Source organism: Eupeodes corollae, chromosome 1 (genome assembly GCF_945859685.1).
Source record: "Eupeodes corollae chromosome 1, idEupCoro1.1, whole genome shotgun sequence".
Taxonomy (NCBI): domain Eukaryota; kingdom Metazoa; phylum Arthropoda; class Insecta; order Diptera; family Syrphidae; genus Eupeodes; species Eupeodes corollae.
In genome coordinates, this window is record NC_079147.1 from 72,165,452 (window position 1) to 72,182,299 (window position 16,848).

The 16,848-nt window shown below is 31.8% G+C and overlaps 1 protein-coding gene across 5 annotated transcripts in view; it reads right to left on the minus strand.

The window, feature by feature from the left end:
- LOC129953938 (band 4.1-like protein 4) overlaps nucleotides 1-14,830 on the minus strand; it is a 399,888-nt gene extending 385,058 nt beyond the window's left edge. For 2 of the 5 annotated variants that reach the window (XM_056067491.1, XM_056067490.1), the window contains exon 1: nucleotides 13,468-14,829. The gene's annotated coding sequence lies outside the window, so the exon portion shown is untranslated. Of the gene's footprint in view, nucleotides 1-13,467 lie in introns of all 5 variants that reach the window. The other 3 variants (XM_056067492.1, XM_056067494.1, XM_056067495.1) reach the window with 3 other exon arrangements.
- Nucleotides 14,831-16,848: the final 2,018 nt, after the last annotated feature.

The window sequence follows — 16,848 nt, forward strand, 5'->3', positions numbered from 1 at the left end:
TGACAAAACAGTTGTTTTTACCAGCCGTTTTGACAGCAGGGTAAAGGTGATTTGCTACATGGACCTTATCCGGCCGATTTCTTACAACGTTGCCCATCTCAAATGGAAAAGATTCGGTGTTTGAGAAACAATGTCGGCGACGTTGTCTTGGAGTAAACGGAACACCAGAGTCGGAGTACAAACATTACTATTCCAACCAGATTCTACAGAGCGAACATAAACAGAATAGATAATTTCTTGCTGAAGCTTGGTAGGGCTCACATTGCGAGAGCGATGTCGTCGACCAACAGCTTAATTTTTGGGGCTTTCAACCTTAACAAAAAGTTCTTCGAAAGTGCATGTTAAAGTGGCAACATTCCGCCCGAATCAGCCGTAAAACTGAAGATAGGCGACTCCTTTACAGTCGAGCCGTCCTCGCACTGGACAGAGCCGATTGCCTTGGATTCAGTAGGAATGTTTCCGATAGGGACCAAAGAGATAGGGTGAAGCAGGAGAACCAGTTTTGGTGGCTTCAAATTGAGAATGTCCTTTAAAGTTGTCTACGGCGTTTTGTCTTGGCCGGTTTGCATAGGTTTAAGGATTAGGTTAGGGACAGTCAGGCTGGGACCAAAAATTATTATTAAAAAAAAACACAAAATAAAGCTTACTGTGGCTGTTCAAGTTTTTAAGTAGATTTTAAATAGTTTTAGGTATTTTAAGTAGTATAATTGGTTTTGGTTAGTTTTAAGGATGTTAAGTATTATAATGGGTTTCGGTTTTTTTTTATTTAGCTTTAAGTTTTATATAAAATAAAAAATAATGATAAAGATACCAAGATTTTTCTTTTCTTGGTTTTAGATTACCTCCTTGTTATTTAGTTTTAAAATTGGTCTAAGGACGAAAGGCAGTAGTTATAAGAAAATGGATTAACTTAGAGCACCCTCATAGTGCCAGTAAGATATTTGTTTAAGTTTTTGAAATTTACCCTGGTTTTTTAAAAATTTTAAGATGTTGATAAAATATAAAAAAATACAAGCAAATTAAACTATTGTTAATGCAAGACGCTATAAAGAAGGCAAACACCATCAGGTAGAGTCAAGTCATGAAAAACATCTGACATCGGTCAAAACCAGGCACTGTATCAATAGGAAACCACTCCACGCGCCTTACGTATTCTCAAATGACTCTTGAAGAAGCTGCATGAGAGCTCAAAAAGCTCAAAAACTTAAGTATTCCCTAGGAGAATTCTTCTATAACGATCTTAACGATCACAATCATAGTAACATAATAAGTCTTTCACGTAAAGGGCTCAAACTGAGTTAATCAAGCTTAAAAAAAGACTCAAAATTCATGTGGTATAACAATGGATCATTTAACTGGCCTAAGTGTATCCTACTCCAATACTTAACCCTATCGTTTACCTAACCTAAGTAAAACTTTGAGATATTTTTAAATGAACGGCAGATACTCGTTGAATAATTGTATATGAATTTTAAAACAAAAATAATTTAAACAAACTTTTCACTCTGAATGAATACGAGTATTAACTTGCACATAATGTAGCTTTAAATGAAATTACGTCTATCGTAGACTCCTTTGTTCACATCCTAATGAAGGCTTAATTTTTGTTTTCAAAGAAGAAAAGGAAAACAGCATAAATTCACATAAAAATAAGTCCACTTTTTAACCTCAACTTAATACATTTAATATATGTTTGTCCTCCCGCTCCAAAATTCCATCATCAGTCAAGTCACTTATTATATTCCCAAAAATTAATTAATTCCACACGATCCCGCTAGAAAGGCAAAAACAGATAACAAAATGAAAACCATATACAAAACACCAAAACTTCATTCACACGTAATCATTATGAAGACCCTAACCAGCATCCAAAAATATATACGTACATAGATACTTTTTGGTCTTTTTCTACTTCGACTTTATATGTCTACCCGTAGGGTAAGCAGTCGAAAAAAAAATTAGCTCAAACTAGATAGCAAAATGTTATCGACACCTCGATGTTGTATCTACTATAGATACATAAGTATCTATAAATTCAGGAAGACTCCCCTAAAGCATAATAAACACAAGAAATATACAAAACAAAACCAAACCATCTTTCACCCGCTAACACGCTAACACAATAATCATACTCACTGTACAACATCACGTTACCGCACTAAGGCGTTATATGTGGTGATTTAACTTGGTTTTTGCTCAAAGCCAGAGTCGGCAGTAGGCAGTAAAGGCAGTCAGCAGTCGGCACGCATTTCAAAACCAAACTGACAGCTTGTGCTGCCGGGCCAACCGAGCTCCCGCCCGCCATTGCCACCATCACCTCCACCACCGCTACTACCGCCGCCCTTTAAGGAGCTTGTCAACAAAGTTTTTGCGGTTCTCCCAACACCAGGCAGTAGTAGCAGCAGGCTCTTCGTCTTCGTTTTTGTAGCTTGGTGTGATGGTTCATGGCTGATGTGCGAATACCGCACGAATGTTATGCAGACAGCAGCACACGATGCCAACAAAAATTCCAACACCATTGCTATCTCAGGAAGCCGACGACGACAACTACGAAGACGACGCACGACGACGACGGCGACGACAACGAAGACGACAGAAACTATACGAAATTCCAATACGTACGTCAGATGATAAAAGATACATCGGAATTCTGTTCACATCGTAAATCAAAATCCCTCTTCATTGTCAATGTTTATATACAAATACCTTCTATATGAGGTTTCTCTTAATTGCTTATTTTCGAGAAGCTTATCGAAGATGGGTAAGGGGGCGGTGGGAGGCAATATGGGCGATGAGACGTGAGTAGTGCGAGGTTGGTTTGAAAATTTGTTTTGACTGAGTGAGAATTTACTGAGAAGTTAATCTTCTGCACATAACACTGATGTCTATAAATATCATCAGATGCAAATTGAGATATTATACGGACGCACAACATCAAGGCTTAAGGAGGAATCACGTGCATGGATTTTCTTAGAATCGCTTCTAATTAACACCCTCCCCAAAATGAAACAAAAGCCCATCAGCATCATCCGCATAACTCGTTCCTACTACGAGAAGTTCTTAGGAATCCATAGTTCGTCACTTATCAAACCAAAACACGTGACGAAACACAAGAATATTACAAACCCACACTTTTGTTGTCTCAATCTAAATTTTAACGCTCAAAGTGTGGCCCGACTGTTCTGAATTCAATCCGTCTAGGAGCTTGCAAAGATACACAACACATCATTGGATTGAAATTATTCTTGAATCTTCTAAGAACTCGAAATACGAGATGAAATTCATCTCCTCGACATGTAGCCTATAACCCAAACCTACATACATAGCCCGTCTTTGTCGACAAGAGGTGTTGACTCGGCAGTTAATATCTATCTTTTCTATCTGTCTATTTTGGTCGTCTTGGCATAGACGTTATGACGATGGCAGAGGCGCTGCGTTGGTGATGGTGGGTGATGCGATGAGTTCGTAATTGAAGCTCTTTCTAATGACAAAACAATTTTAAAGGGACCCCTTTAAGGATCTTCTTGTATCTTTTGTCTATTTTGATGTGATTTACCCGTATACCAACAGTTGAAGATATATTTTTCGCTTCGTACTTGTGTATATAAATTGGCATCGAATTTCAATTAAAAGACGAACAAGTTTAGTAATGCGGCAAGTTAAACTAATTAATTTATTTTGTATTTTATTTCGTCTTGAATTGCATCTCTATCTCATCATGTGATTGTCGTCCGCCTTCTTGTTGGTTGTTGGAAATGTCGTAGAAGGATTTTGTCAACAACGTCATTAGTGGAAAAAGCAATGTGCTGAAGCTGAAGTTGAACCTGATGCAACTTTACATTCATCGAACGATAAAGATACTTTTGTATCTATTTACGAGTATTTGTCTTCTTCTGTTTTCGTATACTTTCTAAGATAAAGTTGCAACAATGGAAATCAAACAACAGTGCACCTGCAAAATTTTTGAATTAAAAGATTAATTAGAAGAATTTTCTTGTTGTTTTTTCTCTGATAAAGGAAATAACTAGCACTCGAACAGAGAAAGAGGATTAGCTTTACGAGCTTTCAAATCGATAAGTCAGTAAAAATAAAAAAATGGAAGCATTGCGCTGTAAATCAAAAACAAAAAGTGAATTTTAAAGTTAAAGAACTACTCGTACACTACTTTAGCTACATTTTTGTTTGTTTTAAGTGCACAAAAGAAACTTAAGGAGAGTATTCATAGCACGATTTTTGTTGTTTTCTTTTTTATGTTCTTAAGACACTCTACAAAGGTAGAAAGGTATTCGTTCCTACCTAACTTTATACAAATATAGGTTGGTGATTTTTCAAAAGTTTTAAGAACTTTGGTAGTTTAAAAAGATACATGAACCGTAAATACCCCAATCGTTAAAGTTTCCGTATTATTTGTTTTATTTTTGTTTTGTTCTGTGAGGTAAAACAAGAAATGTATTGATTCTTTTAAAACAGACTTTAATTAAATCTTAACATCACGATAAAGTTGAAGTATGGAAAAGTAGATTTTCGGTAGATTCGATTGTTTAAAAACTATGTTAAAGAAAATGAAGATACAGATTGTTTTATATTTTAATGTATCTTATTGCATTTTTCCATGAAATTTCCATAATATATTCTGAAAGGAGGAAAAAGTTAAAATTTTGATGTAAGCTCATATATGAAGCTCCATATTTTCTTTCCTTTTGGAAATTGTTAAAAATTGAAATTTTACATTTCTTCTCTTTCCAGAATTATGAAAGTTAAAGTTATGTTTTTCATAACTTTAGCCGGAAAAAATTCTACCGACATTCTACAAATTACATTTTCAAGATTCAGTTTTTGAAAGTTCTGTTCTTGGAAATTTTGTAAATATAATGATGCCAAAGAAAATTTGGTATTGAAAATACATAAAAGTACCTAAACATAGTAATCAATACATAAAGTGAGTTTTTTTCTTAAATTCAAGACCAACGATAGAAATATGGATGTGAAATAATATCACCAATTGTCAGTATTGCCAGCTTTGTTTTATCCTTTCTCTTAATTGTTGGATCTTTTTGGTTGGAAGGAAAGCTTACAAAATTTCACTTTTAAATTACCTTGCTTACTTATTTTGGTCATAAGAAAATGTTAACATACATCTTAAATTTGTTATAACCACTCTCACACCTTAAAATAAGACGAATGTCAAAGATCATGATTATTACGTATAAACTTTTTAACCTCCCATAGGAAGCTATTGTAATGGGTCCGATTTGTCAAATGGAAAATTTTGACATTTCTCGACGTTTCAAGGTCCCTAGAGTCAAAATAATTTTTTTTTTAGAAAGATGTCTGTGCGTGCGTGTGTACGTTCGCGACGTTTTTTTCGTGGTCCATAGCTCAAGAACCAGAAGAGATATCGATTTCAAATAATTTCAAAATAAGGCAGAAAGATGCAGAAAGAGCTCTTAAGAAAATTTCGTGGGTGGTTTCTTTACCATAGCAGTTTGAAAAATAGTTTAAAATTTTGGTTAACCCTAAATATCTTACGAACCAAAAACGCTAGAGACTTGAATTAAATTTAATATAATAAATTGTAACGTGATATCAAAGAAAAATATTTAAAAAAAATCCATTTAACCGTTTGTTTATAAATCAAAAAAGCTGAACAAAAAATTTGTTACCTCTAAAATTTTACGACATAAATATGATTTCATCTCCAAAACAACTTTGTGCAACAAAGAATAATGTTTTTGGCATCTGATAAAATTTTGATAAAAATCGAATTGACACTTTTTTTTATAAAAAATAAAAATCTAAAAAAAACATTACTCAAAGTTGGTAAAAATTGAATATCGATTCAAATATCTTTTCAAAAACTTGAAATTTAGGCTTCAAGCTTATTTTATCTTATAAGAAATATTGTTTTTAATATCAGGACAAATTTTGAGAAAAATAAAAACCTAAAAAAATGTATAAAAGTTGGTAAAAATTGATTTTCGACTCAAATATCTCTTCAAAAATTTTAAATATTGGCTTCAAACTAATTTTATCTTATTAGAAATATTGTTTTCAACATTTGGTAACATTTTTAAAAAATTCGTTTTTTACAAAAATTAAAACTCTAAAAAAAAACAATACTAAAAGTTGGTAAAAATTTACTTTCGGCTCAAATTGCTTTTCAAAAATAAAAATATTGGCTTCAAACTTATTTTATTTCACAGAAAAAATTTTCGAAATTCAGTAATTTTTATATAAAAATCCAACAGTCCGTTTTTTCAAAAAAAATAAAATTGATACGAGTACATATGTATATAGACGGAATGGGAAGTTATAAGTGTGGGTCGCATCCCAGCCTTTTTTTATTTTAATTCATACTTATAGAAAAGTTTTAAAAATTAAGGTTTTGACTTAATGATACATCAAAACATTGGAAAACTGACAAGAATTTCCCATTTTTTGGTTTCCAAATACAAGTATTGAGAAAGTGGGTATCACGATGCCCCAATTGTTAACGAACAGAATAAATGCTAGTCTTTTTTTCTTAAGTTAAATTAAAATATTTGTTTATTTATGCATATCATTTATTTCACTTAATATAAATTTCTAGGTATATAGAAAATTAACCCTGCATCTTATTTATTTTAAACAAATATCTTTACTTTGGCAGCAAAATGATTTTATAATTAAAAAAATGGCATAAACAAAATTAAGTATTTTCTTCAATTTTAATTTTTAGATAATAATTTATTATTATTATTATTAAATGAACTATAAATAAATGTACAAAACAATACCTACTTAAAAACTTATAGCTACCAGGTCTTCTGGCTTAAATGATTAAAGTCGTATTTTTGGATGTTATGATGTTTTAAACTTGCCAGCTGCAGGGGGCGGTCTGAGTAAGTAAGAGTAATAGACCTGATTTACTCCAACCGCCCCGCAGGTGTTTTTTTATAAATTATTTAAAGATAAAAAATAAAACTTATATCTCAATACACAAAAAGATTGGAAGACAATGCAAACTATATTTAAAACCAGAAGTTTAAACAAACAGAATTTTCAATCAGAAATTCAAAAACTTTGACAATTTTAAGTAATCTATACATTTTTCAGTTTTTATTATAACAGCATTATTTTGACAAAATAATTTACCTTTGTTTGTTAAGTTTATAATTTTTTATAAAACAAAATTTAAGGAACAGAATATTGACAAAGTATTTAAACAAAATTAGATCCAGTCAGAATTAAATTCAACTAATAACGTCAAACATGTGCATTGAGATAAGAGGACCTTCAGACCAATTTAAGAGCTAAATTATTAAAGTTATTGTGTGTTTAAAAATATTTTTTTAATAAGTTTATAATCTAATTATAGATTTTTCTGCAGAACTTACAAAATTGTTTAAAAATTATTTCACAGTTTTGGATTTTTGATTTTATATTCAAACCTTATGAACAATTATTTTCAAAGTATTATTCATTCAAAAGGAAATCCAAAGGAACTTACAAAAAAAGCAGTAATCTGATAAGGGTTCTCTAAGAAGTATGTAAGAAAAACATTTTCGAATATTGCTTGTGAAAAAAAAATTAAATTTTGAGGTGACTAGGATCATAAGTTGTATGGGACACGCTTCTTGCATATTAAGTTAAGGTATTACAAAAAAACACTACTTTAAAATTTTTAATCTTAGAAGATTTTATAATGAGCATTCAGCATCCATTTAACAGCAGCTTTTCTTATGTCCTTATTCCTCTTGTCACTTTGATTGATTGGTCATTTTAAAAGTGACAAATTGGGATTGTAAATCCATCAAAATAAATATATGAGTATTTTTTTTTAATGTTGGTCATATTAGAGTTTAAATTTAAATTATAACCATAATCGAATCTTTGACTGCGGTTTGAGGTGAAAACTAAGAAACATTTGTATGGAATTTGAGCAAAATTAAGTATTTTATGTTGCAATAGCTTTCTTTCCAATACACGTTTTTAGAAAGAAATACCTATCGGCATTGGTAAAACAACATAAGTAAATATACAACCAATTAATTTTAGAACAATTCTTGTCTTTAAAGACAGAAATAGGACGATTTAAAAACCTCTTAAAATGTATAACTGAGTCTACTGACAAAACTTAAAATTAATAATTACATACGTTGGTACATTTTATAGAAAAAAATAAGAAATCTCGTTTCTTTAGATCTATAATAAAAGATTACATGATTTTGTATAACCTTTAAAACTTTTTAATGAAGAAAAAATCTTTCTTGTTAACTTCCGTAGGAAATTATTGTAATCGTTCGAATTTGTCGAATTACGAATTTTACCATATCTCGACGTTTCAAGGTCCCTAGGATGTAAATCTAAGGCATTTAGAGAGATTTGAGTGTTTGCTAATGTACGTTCGTTCGTATATCCTTTTCCTTACGTTTAAACCAATTTTTGTCAGGCTTTTGTTTGATGAGAAATATCTCCCTAATTAATTAAACAGATTTAGTCTTATTTAATAAATTGTGACCATACCTATGGATGGAATGAACTAGAAAAAAAAGTAACCAAATTGAAAAGAAACATTTGTCACCCCGAATATATTATGAGTAAAAAACGATAGGTATTCATTCCAAGAGCATTGTTTCTAAGAATAAACGTTTTTGATATCTGTTTTTTGTACAAACGATTAAGAATCTTCAGGAAAATTTTTAAAAAAATTGTAAAAATTGGTTTTCGATTTTGCTTTAAATTTATTTTTTTAGTGTTTTTTAGTGAAATGTTAAACGATTTATCTAATTTTTTAAAAATGTGTTCTGTAAAATATGTTGTTGTCACCATTTTTTCTTAGAAAAATCTAAATATCTATGGTATAAAAATAGATATTTAAATTAAACTTATTTTATCAAATGCAAAATCTTATTAACTATATTAATATTTAAATAAAGTAAGTAAATGGCTACTTTTTTTACAAGAAACAAAAACCGATACAAAAATGTTTTCGATTCACATATCTTAAGAAAGACAGATAAATAGATATTTATTATTTCCATACAAAATTACATTTTAGATAAATTGTCGTTGCACAGTCTATCTATCTCACTACTGAAACATACAATTTTAAATTTAACTAAAATTTTTGGTCGAAAAATATACCTAATATAAAAATACGTATTTTATGTAGGAATTTATATACAGGTTTGTATAAGCAAATAATAAAAAAAATAAGAATAAACAAACAAATAAATATAATAAAAAAGAGGCTGGGATGCGACCCACACTGATAACTTCCCATACTGTCTGTCGATTGGTCTTGCTTAAAAGTTGTTAGGTTTACGTGGTGTGTGAAAAAAGTTGTCAGTTGAATTATTCTTAAAAATTTTAAAATTACAAACAATATTTTTCATATTTAGAAATAGTTAAGGTTGAAAATCAAGTTTTGTTTAATAGATTTTTAATCAGACACAAATTTTTACCAATTATAGTAGCATTTCTTTAATTTTTACAAATTGGATGAATGAAATCATTTTGAGGGGTTATCAAGAACCGATCATCAATTGATATCGAAAACAATAATAATGTAAAGTTTGAAGACAATTTTTACTAAGTTTTAGTATTGTTTTTTTTTGTTAGGTTTCTGTTTTCTGTAAAAAAAACTGTCAATTTGATTTTTCTCAAAATTTTACTGAATGTTGACAACAATATTTTTTCGAAGATATAAGAAGTTTAAAGCCAATATCTCAAAGTTTTTAAATGATATTTAAGTCGAAAATCAATTTTACAAACTTTTAAATTTGTTTAAGTTTTATTTTTGTAAAAAAAATTTTCGATTTGATTTTTCTCAAAAATTTTCCGAATGTTGAAAACAATATTTCTAATAAAAAAAAATAAGTTGGAAGCCATAATTCAAATATTTGAAAAGATGTTTGAGTCGAAAACCAATTTTTACGGACTTTTGTTACATTTTTTTAGGTTTTTAGTTTTTTTGTATAAAAAATGTTAATTCGATTTTTCTCAAAATTTTACTGAATGTTAAAAACAGTATTTCTTAAAAGATAAAATGAGTTTGACGCTCTTATCTAAAGTTTTTGAAAAGATATTTGAGTCAAAATTCAATTTTTACCAACTTGGAGAAATTTTTTCTAGGTTTTTATAAAAAAAACCGTCAATTTGATTTTTATTAAAATTTTACCAGATGTTGAAATTTTTATTTTTCGTTGCACAAAATTGTTTTGGAGATGAAATCATTTTATTTCGTAAAAAAACTCACACAATTTTCTTGAGAGCCCTTTCTGCATTATTATCTGTATAACAAAATTTAAAAAAATTGATTTAAGAATTTTGATTTATTAAGGGGAACAATAATCCAATTGCTAGGTTTATCTTAAAGTGTTTTGTGTATGTTCTTTTAATGTCAGTCTTTTATCTAAGTGAACACATGAGTACATGACAGAACTATACCAATTAATATCACAGTTAATAACTTCAGATTTTAGCTAGATAAAACGCAGTCCTTTCTTTTTCTTGTGAAAAGATAGCCTGACTTTTCCTTGCATTTATATTGATTTTCAAGTGTTTATGGTTTTCGAATATAAGATTAAAAGTATTTTGTATGTCATTGAAAATAGAAGAACCATATTCATCTAAATCATTCGCAGCAACATACCTATATCTGCGTACATTCAAAATTCACAATTTTGAAGCCTCGGAAAATCAGATGTATAAATATGAAAGAGAGTTGAGGAACTCCCGAGGGAACATCCTTTGAAAAGGAACTAAATCCGTTTACAATAACTTCAAATTTCCTTAAGATTAAGAAGCTTTGAATAATTTTGATAAAGTAATCCGGACAATCGCTGATTAATTTGTAAATTAATACATTATGCCACATCAAGTAACACAAGGTAAGTTGATTTCCGCTCATCAAGGTTTGACCTGAAATTTTCAAAAATGTCTTGTTATTTATTGCGACGTATTTTGTCTATTGCGCAAACGAAACTGCTCAGGGGGAATAATATTGTATTCGTCAAGAACTTCCAATGTTTTAAAAAGTATCATTTTATCAAAAATTTAGCTCAAATTGCTTAGTAAAGGCTTATAGGTCTGTAGCTATTTACTTGAATTCTACCACAACATTATGAGGCTTACGGGATTTGAAAATCGGAACCACCTTTGCTAATTTCGATTTATGTATAAGGAAAATATTTTACATAACTTTAGACAAGAGTTTATGAAAAATAAATAAATTGGGTTGCGCAACAGTCCGTTGAGAACTATGGCCTAGTGACTTCGAACTCGCAACCATTTCTGTGTACGAGTACTGTTGTTAGGGATTGAGGGGGTCTAAAGTTTTAAGCCGAATCTGAACGGCTGATTAAAGAAGACATTTTTTATTGCAAGAATTACTCTTGTTTTGTTTTGGATATTGTAGCAATAAATTCAATGTCCTCAGTGGAGATAACTCCACTCAAAGAAAAGCTGAGCATCTTAAGATGAAATTCTAAGAAATATCGAAAGTTGGGCTGGAATGGAAAGTATTCAGCATTTCTTACTTATATTAAGTAAGAATTTAGTCCGAAACATACAACATATTCTCTTCTTTAAAATGTATTCAATCAGGTCTGAGAGATCTTCAGATCCTTCAAAACAATTTAATTTTTTCAGTACCTAGGAACCAATTCTGTAAAATTTCTCTGCCTAGCGTAGGAGATAGTGTCAATATCTAGCCATTAAATAGGAAAGTTGTTAGAGTTAAAATTTAAATGAGTAACATTTAAATTAAAAAAAAAAAAAAACAACAACTAACAATCGGAACCTATTACGCTTTTAAAATTTTGTAAACAAATAAGCAACACCTTGCAACAAATCGAAGAACTAATCTTATTATTCATAAGTTTTTAAAGCAACCAAAATATTTATTCCGAAATCTGTTCGTCCGTACACGGGTTGGAACCTAAACACTGAAAATTCCGAGAATACTTTTTTATTGACTACTGACTGAATTCAATAAGGCAGCCCTGGGAAATTCAATTTTTAAAAATAAGCAGGTAGTTAAGCAACATTTTTTTTTTATTTTTCCAACCTTCTTATTGATGTTTATTTTACTTATGTTATTAATTTTGTATTATTCGAGAATCTAATTAATTTGTACACAATTATTTTCCCTTTCTTACACAAAATCGTATAGATTCAACCTAACCCAATAATGTTAAACATCTCATTTAAATAAAACTTAAAATATGAAACATGTGCTTGTAGTATCTATGAACCAGAACATCCTACCTAACTCATCATCCAATTTTAATTGAACAATCAAAATTAAAACATTCCATCTTACATCAAAAAACACTCAAAAGTCACAAGTCAACACGAGAAAATAAATTCAGCAAATTATACACAAGCGAAAGTATCTCAAAGCATCAACCATCAAACCAAACAAGCAAACAAAACAGCTACGAGTATATCAACACTAACTCAAGACCGACACAAAAAATAAAGTCATGATGTTTAAGTAAAAGTTTTATACGAACCACATGCTATTAAACATTACATTAGCCATGTGCCTCTTCCTACTAAGGTTTAGACATACCTATAGCTCAGCGTTAGACCTACCTACGAAAGAACTTAACTATAACTTTGTAGGGTTAGCCAAGCCATCCCCAAAGACACTCATGTCTACTTATTGAGGCCCCCATATCTATGTTAGCTTTGCATATACAGAGGTACATAAATATATAAAATACCGCTCTAATGTTTCAACTTCAACTTTATTCAAAACAACAACCACAAAGTATACTGGACGCTGCGATAGCTTAGCTGGCTCTAACTTTGGCTGGACATATAGCTCTTCCCTAATGTAACCAAACCGACAACGGACCGACCAAACACCGACCAAAGAACAAACCAAACCAACTAACGTGCAAATAATAAAGAATACCCAAAAGAATGACATAGGAAGAGAGATAAATAGATACCCAGATACAGCAAATACCCTCGACGCTGCATCCCGTCCAGGCCGACCCACCGACCCACCAACCAACAACGGACTACGACGACGTCGAGGAGTCTTAATTAAAGTGAGAAAAGTGCTGTAGTATTTCAAATAGCACGATGACGATGGACGACCGGCGATGGTGGCACGGGACATGAAGTAACGAATGGCCAGTTCCTCTCCGTCACTTCATAGAACCGCAGCACCACCAACAACAACAACTGCATCGAAAAAAATAGAAGAAAAGGGGTCCAGAGATTCCCGCTCGCCGAAAGGGGGCGGAAAACAAACTGCCCACTCTATCTCTTCCGGCAGTTTGTGTCGATATTTGTGTCGGTCGGCCAGCACCACCGTCGTCGTCGTCGTTTTCGTCGTCTCAGGCTAAGAAAAGTCTAAGATGCCTTAGAAGCCAAACAGAGTCTACCTAGGCCAAGGCAAAGCACACAAAATAAGGAATATCATACCCAGGAGAACAACTAGACCAGTGGCCAGGCCACTTAAATTACCTGAGCTGCTGATGCTGATTCTGCAGTTCCTGCTGCTGCTGCTCTTAGCCTCCAACCGATGATCCGTCGTTTGACCGTTTCTTTCGCTGCTACAGTTTATCTGGACTTTTTTATTTTCGTTTGTATTTATTGTGGGTTCCTATATGTGAGCTGGACGTTGGCAATGGTGATGGCCAAGGCGATGACGATGGCGATAGAGATGGTGATGGTGATGGCGATGTCGAAGAAGTCGACGGCTACGACATCCATCTATCCAACCAACCAACGACTTTAAATGATCTAAAACGTTCCGCACTCTCTAAAGGTATATAACCACACAAGACATAACAAAGAGGAGTTTAATGGACACACAAAGAGGTGGACAAAGATGTCCGTGATGTGAAGCCGCTTTCAACCTACTCACAATCACGTTCACGTCCGTCAAGTCGTCCGCGTATAAGAAAAAACCAACTCGCTAACTCCAGTTAATCCAGATTCAAGATAGATTCGCAAACGGCTATTAGTGGCACTTATTATCTCATTACAATCAAATTTATACAAAAACACACAAATTGGGCTTAATCATCCCGCTCCTCGCCCTTGCGCCACCAATTGATGTTCCGAACAAAACAAAAACGCACTCACTCGGGTTCGGACACAAACGTTTTTTCTTCTTCTTCTTTTTTTAAAAATAGCCGCGAATAAATTTTCAAATCTCAACGAAAACGCGGATATCCGTTTTTATTTTTGAATATTGAAAATTAAATTTCATCAACGACACTAAAAGAACCGCAAAAACCGCAACACTTTGTTCGCACTTGAGAATGCAGCCCCCGTACCGCTTCGTTCGCGTCGTCTCGTCGAAAAAAGATCCAGACACGAGGAAATTAAAAAAAAAACGAAAACCTAAACGTTTTAAAATCAGAAAAAAAACACCACCCTTTGGGCCTTTTCAGTTGAAACACAAAATTTTGAGGAAGAAGAACTTCAACTTCGTCGTCCCATAAGCAAGTTGCAAATGAACACTGCACTACTCAAGCCTCCAAAACACTCTCAAACTCAATCTGGACTGATAACCCGAACCTCTAACCAGCGCGTTCGAATGTCAACCAAAGACTGAAATTGAATCCGTTTCACCATCAACATCAAGTTGGGGCTTTCGGCTTTGGCATTTGGTTTCGTTTAGCCTTAGCCTGGCCACAATGTTTATTGTTTATGTTGCTCGGTGGAAATGTGCGCCACGCCGCTTAAACATCCAACCGGGTTATGATGCTAGCCTTCGGCAAAAGCAGCGGGCAGCGGGCAGACTTGGGGAGCCCAAGCCTATCAACATCATCATCATCATCAGCCAGAACAGAACAGAAGTAGCAGAGCAGCATTCAACCCACAATGTTGGGGCTCCACAGACGCAGACACTTTTTTGTATGCTTGAATTTGAAGCAATATGATGCCGCGTTTAGTGTTGCATGACGTTTATGTTCGTGCTGCTGGCTGCTTCTGCTACTCTGAGTCTGAGAACCCAGAGGAAGCATGGCAATTGCCGGTCTTTGCATCTTTTGCGCGTCCACTTTATTGTTGGGCATAGGAGGTACCGTGGCGTGGATGTGATGGGGATGAAAAGTGGTTGCTTTGACTCATTTCAGTATCGGCATCGGCATTCAACTATCAACTCAACTTATCAACATCGTAAACAGAGAGACTTTGCGACGTTAATTTTTGCAAAGAGAACCGGGAGGTGGACGTGGTGAGAGAATTTTGCACACAAGCGGCAGAAACATTTTTAACATGAGCTTTTGTTTGTGTAGCAGAGCTTTGGATACTTTTAAGGTTGGCAACATGTTGATGCAATATTATAGGGTATTGAATAAAATTATGGGCTATGTATATATTTTATTATTATTTGTTAAAATTGAAGAAAAATTAAATTTCATATGAGATTAAATTATTTTTCTTCTTTCTTTCTTAATAAAAATAGTAACGAAAACTAGTAAAAATTGATTTTGACTTATGTATCTTACTAATTGTGAAAAATATAAAATTGTAATTCAAATAATACTAAAAAGTTTTAAAAATTAAATTTGAGAATAAAAGATGATACTGACTTCCAAGTTGTTTCATAGCATAGAAATACTATTGTCAATATTTTGTAATATTTAAATATAAAAGAGGCCACCAACACTGATAATTTTCCATCCCGTCTGTTGATTTGTCATGCTTAAAACTTTAAGTAGGTTTTCGTGTGTTTTTTAACAAAGCTGCCAGTCGAATTATTCTCAAAAACTTAAAAATTACCAACAAAATTTTTCATATAATGAAATAGTTTAGTTTGAAAATCTAGTTTTGTTAAATAGATTTTTAGGGGAAAACAAATTTTTACCAATTTAAGTAGCATTTCTAAAATTTTTACAAATTCTATGAAAGAAATTAATTTGAAGAACCGAACATCAATTTTTACCAAATTTACGTGCAAGTTTTTGTTGATTTTATTTTTTTATGAAAAAACTTACTGTTGGATATTTTTATAAAAAAATTACTGAATATCGAAAACAATATTTTCTGTGAAATAAAATAAGTTTGAAGCCAATATTTTAAATTTTTGAAAAGTTATTTGAATCGAAAGTAAGTAAGTGTATGTATTGTGTTTTTTTTTTGTTTTTTTTTTTTTCTTGAAAAAACTGTTAATGCGTTTTTTCTCAAAATTTTCCGGATGTTGAAAACAATATTTTTTGTAAATTAAAATTAGTTGAGTCGAAAGTCTATTTTTGCCAACATTTGTTAAATTCTTTTTTAGGTTTTTATTGTTTTGTACAAAAACTGTCAACTCGATTTTTCTCAACATTGCATTGTACTGAATGTTGACAATAATATTTTTTAAAAGATTAAAGTAGTTGGAAGCCAATATCTGAAAGTTTTGAAATGATATTTGAGTAAAAAATCAATTTTTGTATTAAAAAAAAAATATAAATTTGATTTTTCTCAAAATTCTACCACATGTTAAAAATGTTATTCTTCGTTGCACAAAATTGTTTTGGATATGAAAACATTTTTTTTTCGTAAAATTTTCGAGGTGACAAAATATTTTTTTCAGTTTTTTTTTTGATTTATATACAAAAAAAACCGTTCATTGGATTTTTTTCCAAAAGTAAATTTGCTTGGTATTACGTTAAAATATATAATATAAAATTTAATTCAAGTCTCTAGCGCTATTGGTTCGTGAGATATTTTTTGGTAGCCAAAATTTCACTTTTTTTTAAATAACTATGGTACATAAAACCACCCAATCAATTTTTTGAGAGTCTTTTCTGCATCTTTCTGCATTATTGTCTGTAGAACACAATTTATTTGAAGTTGATATCTCTGCTTGTTCTTGAGCTATGGACGACGAAAAAAAACGTCGCGAAC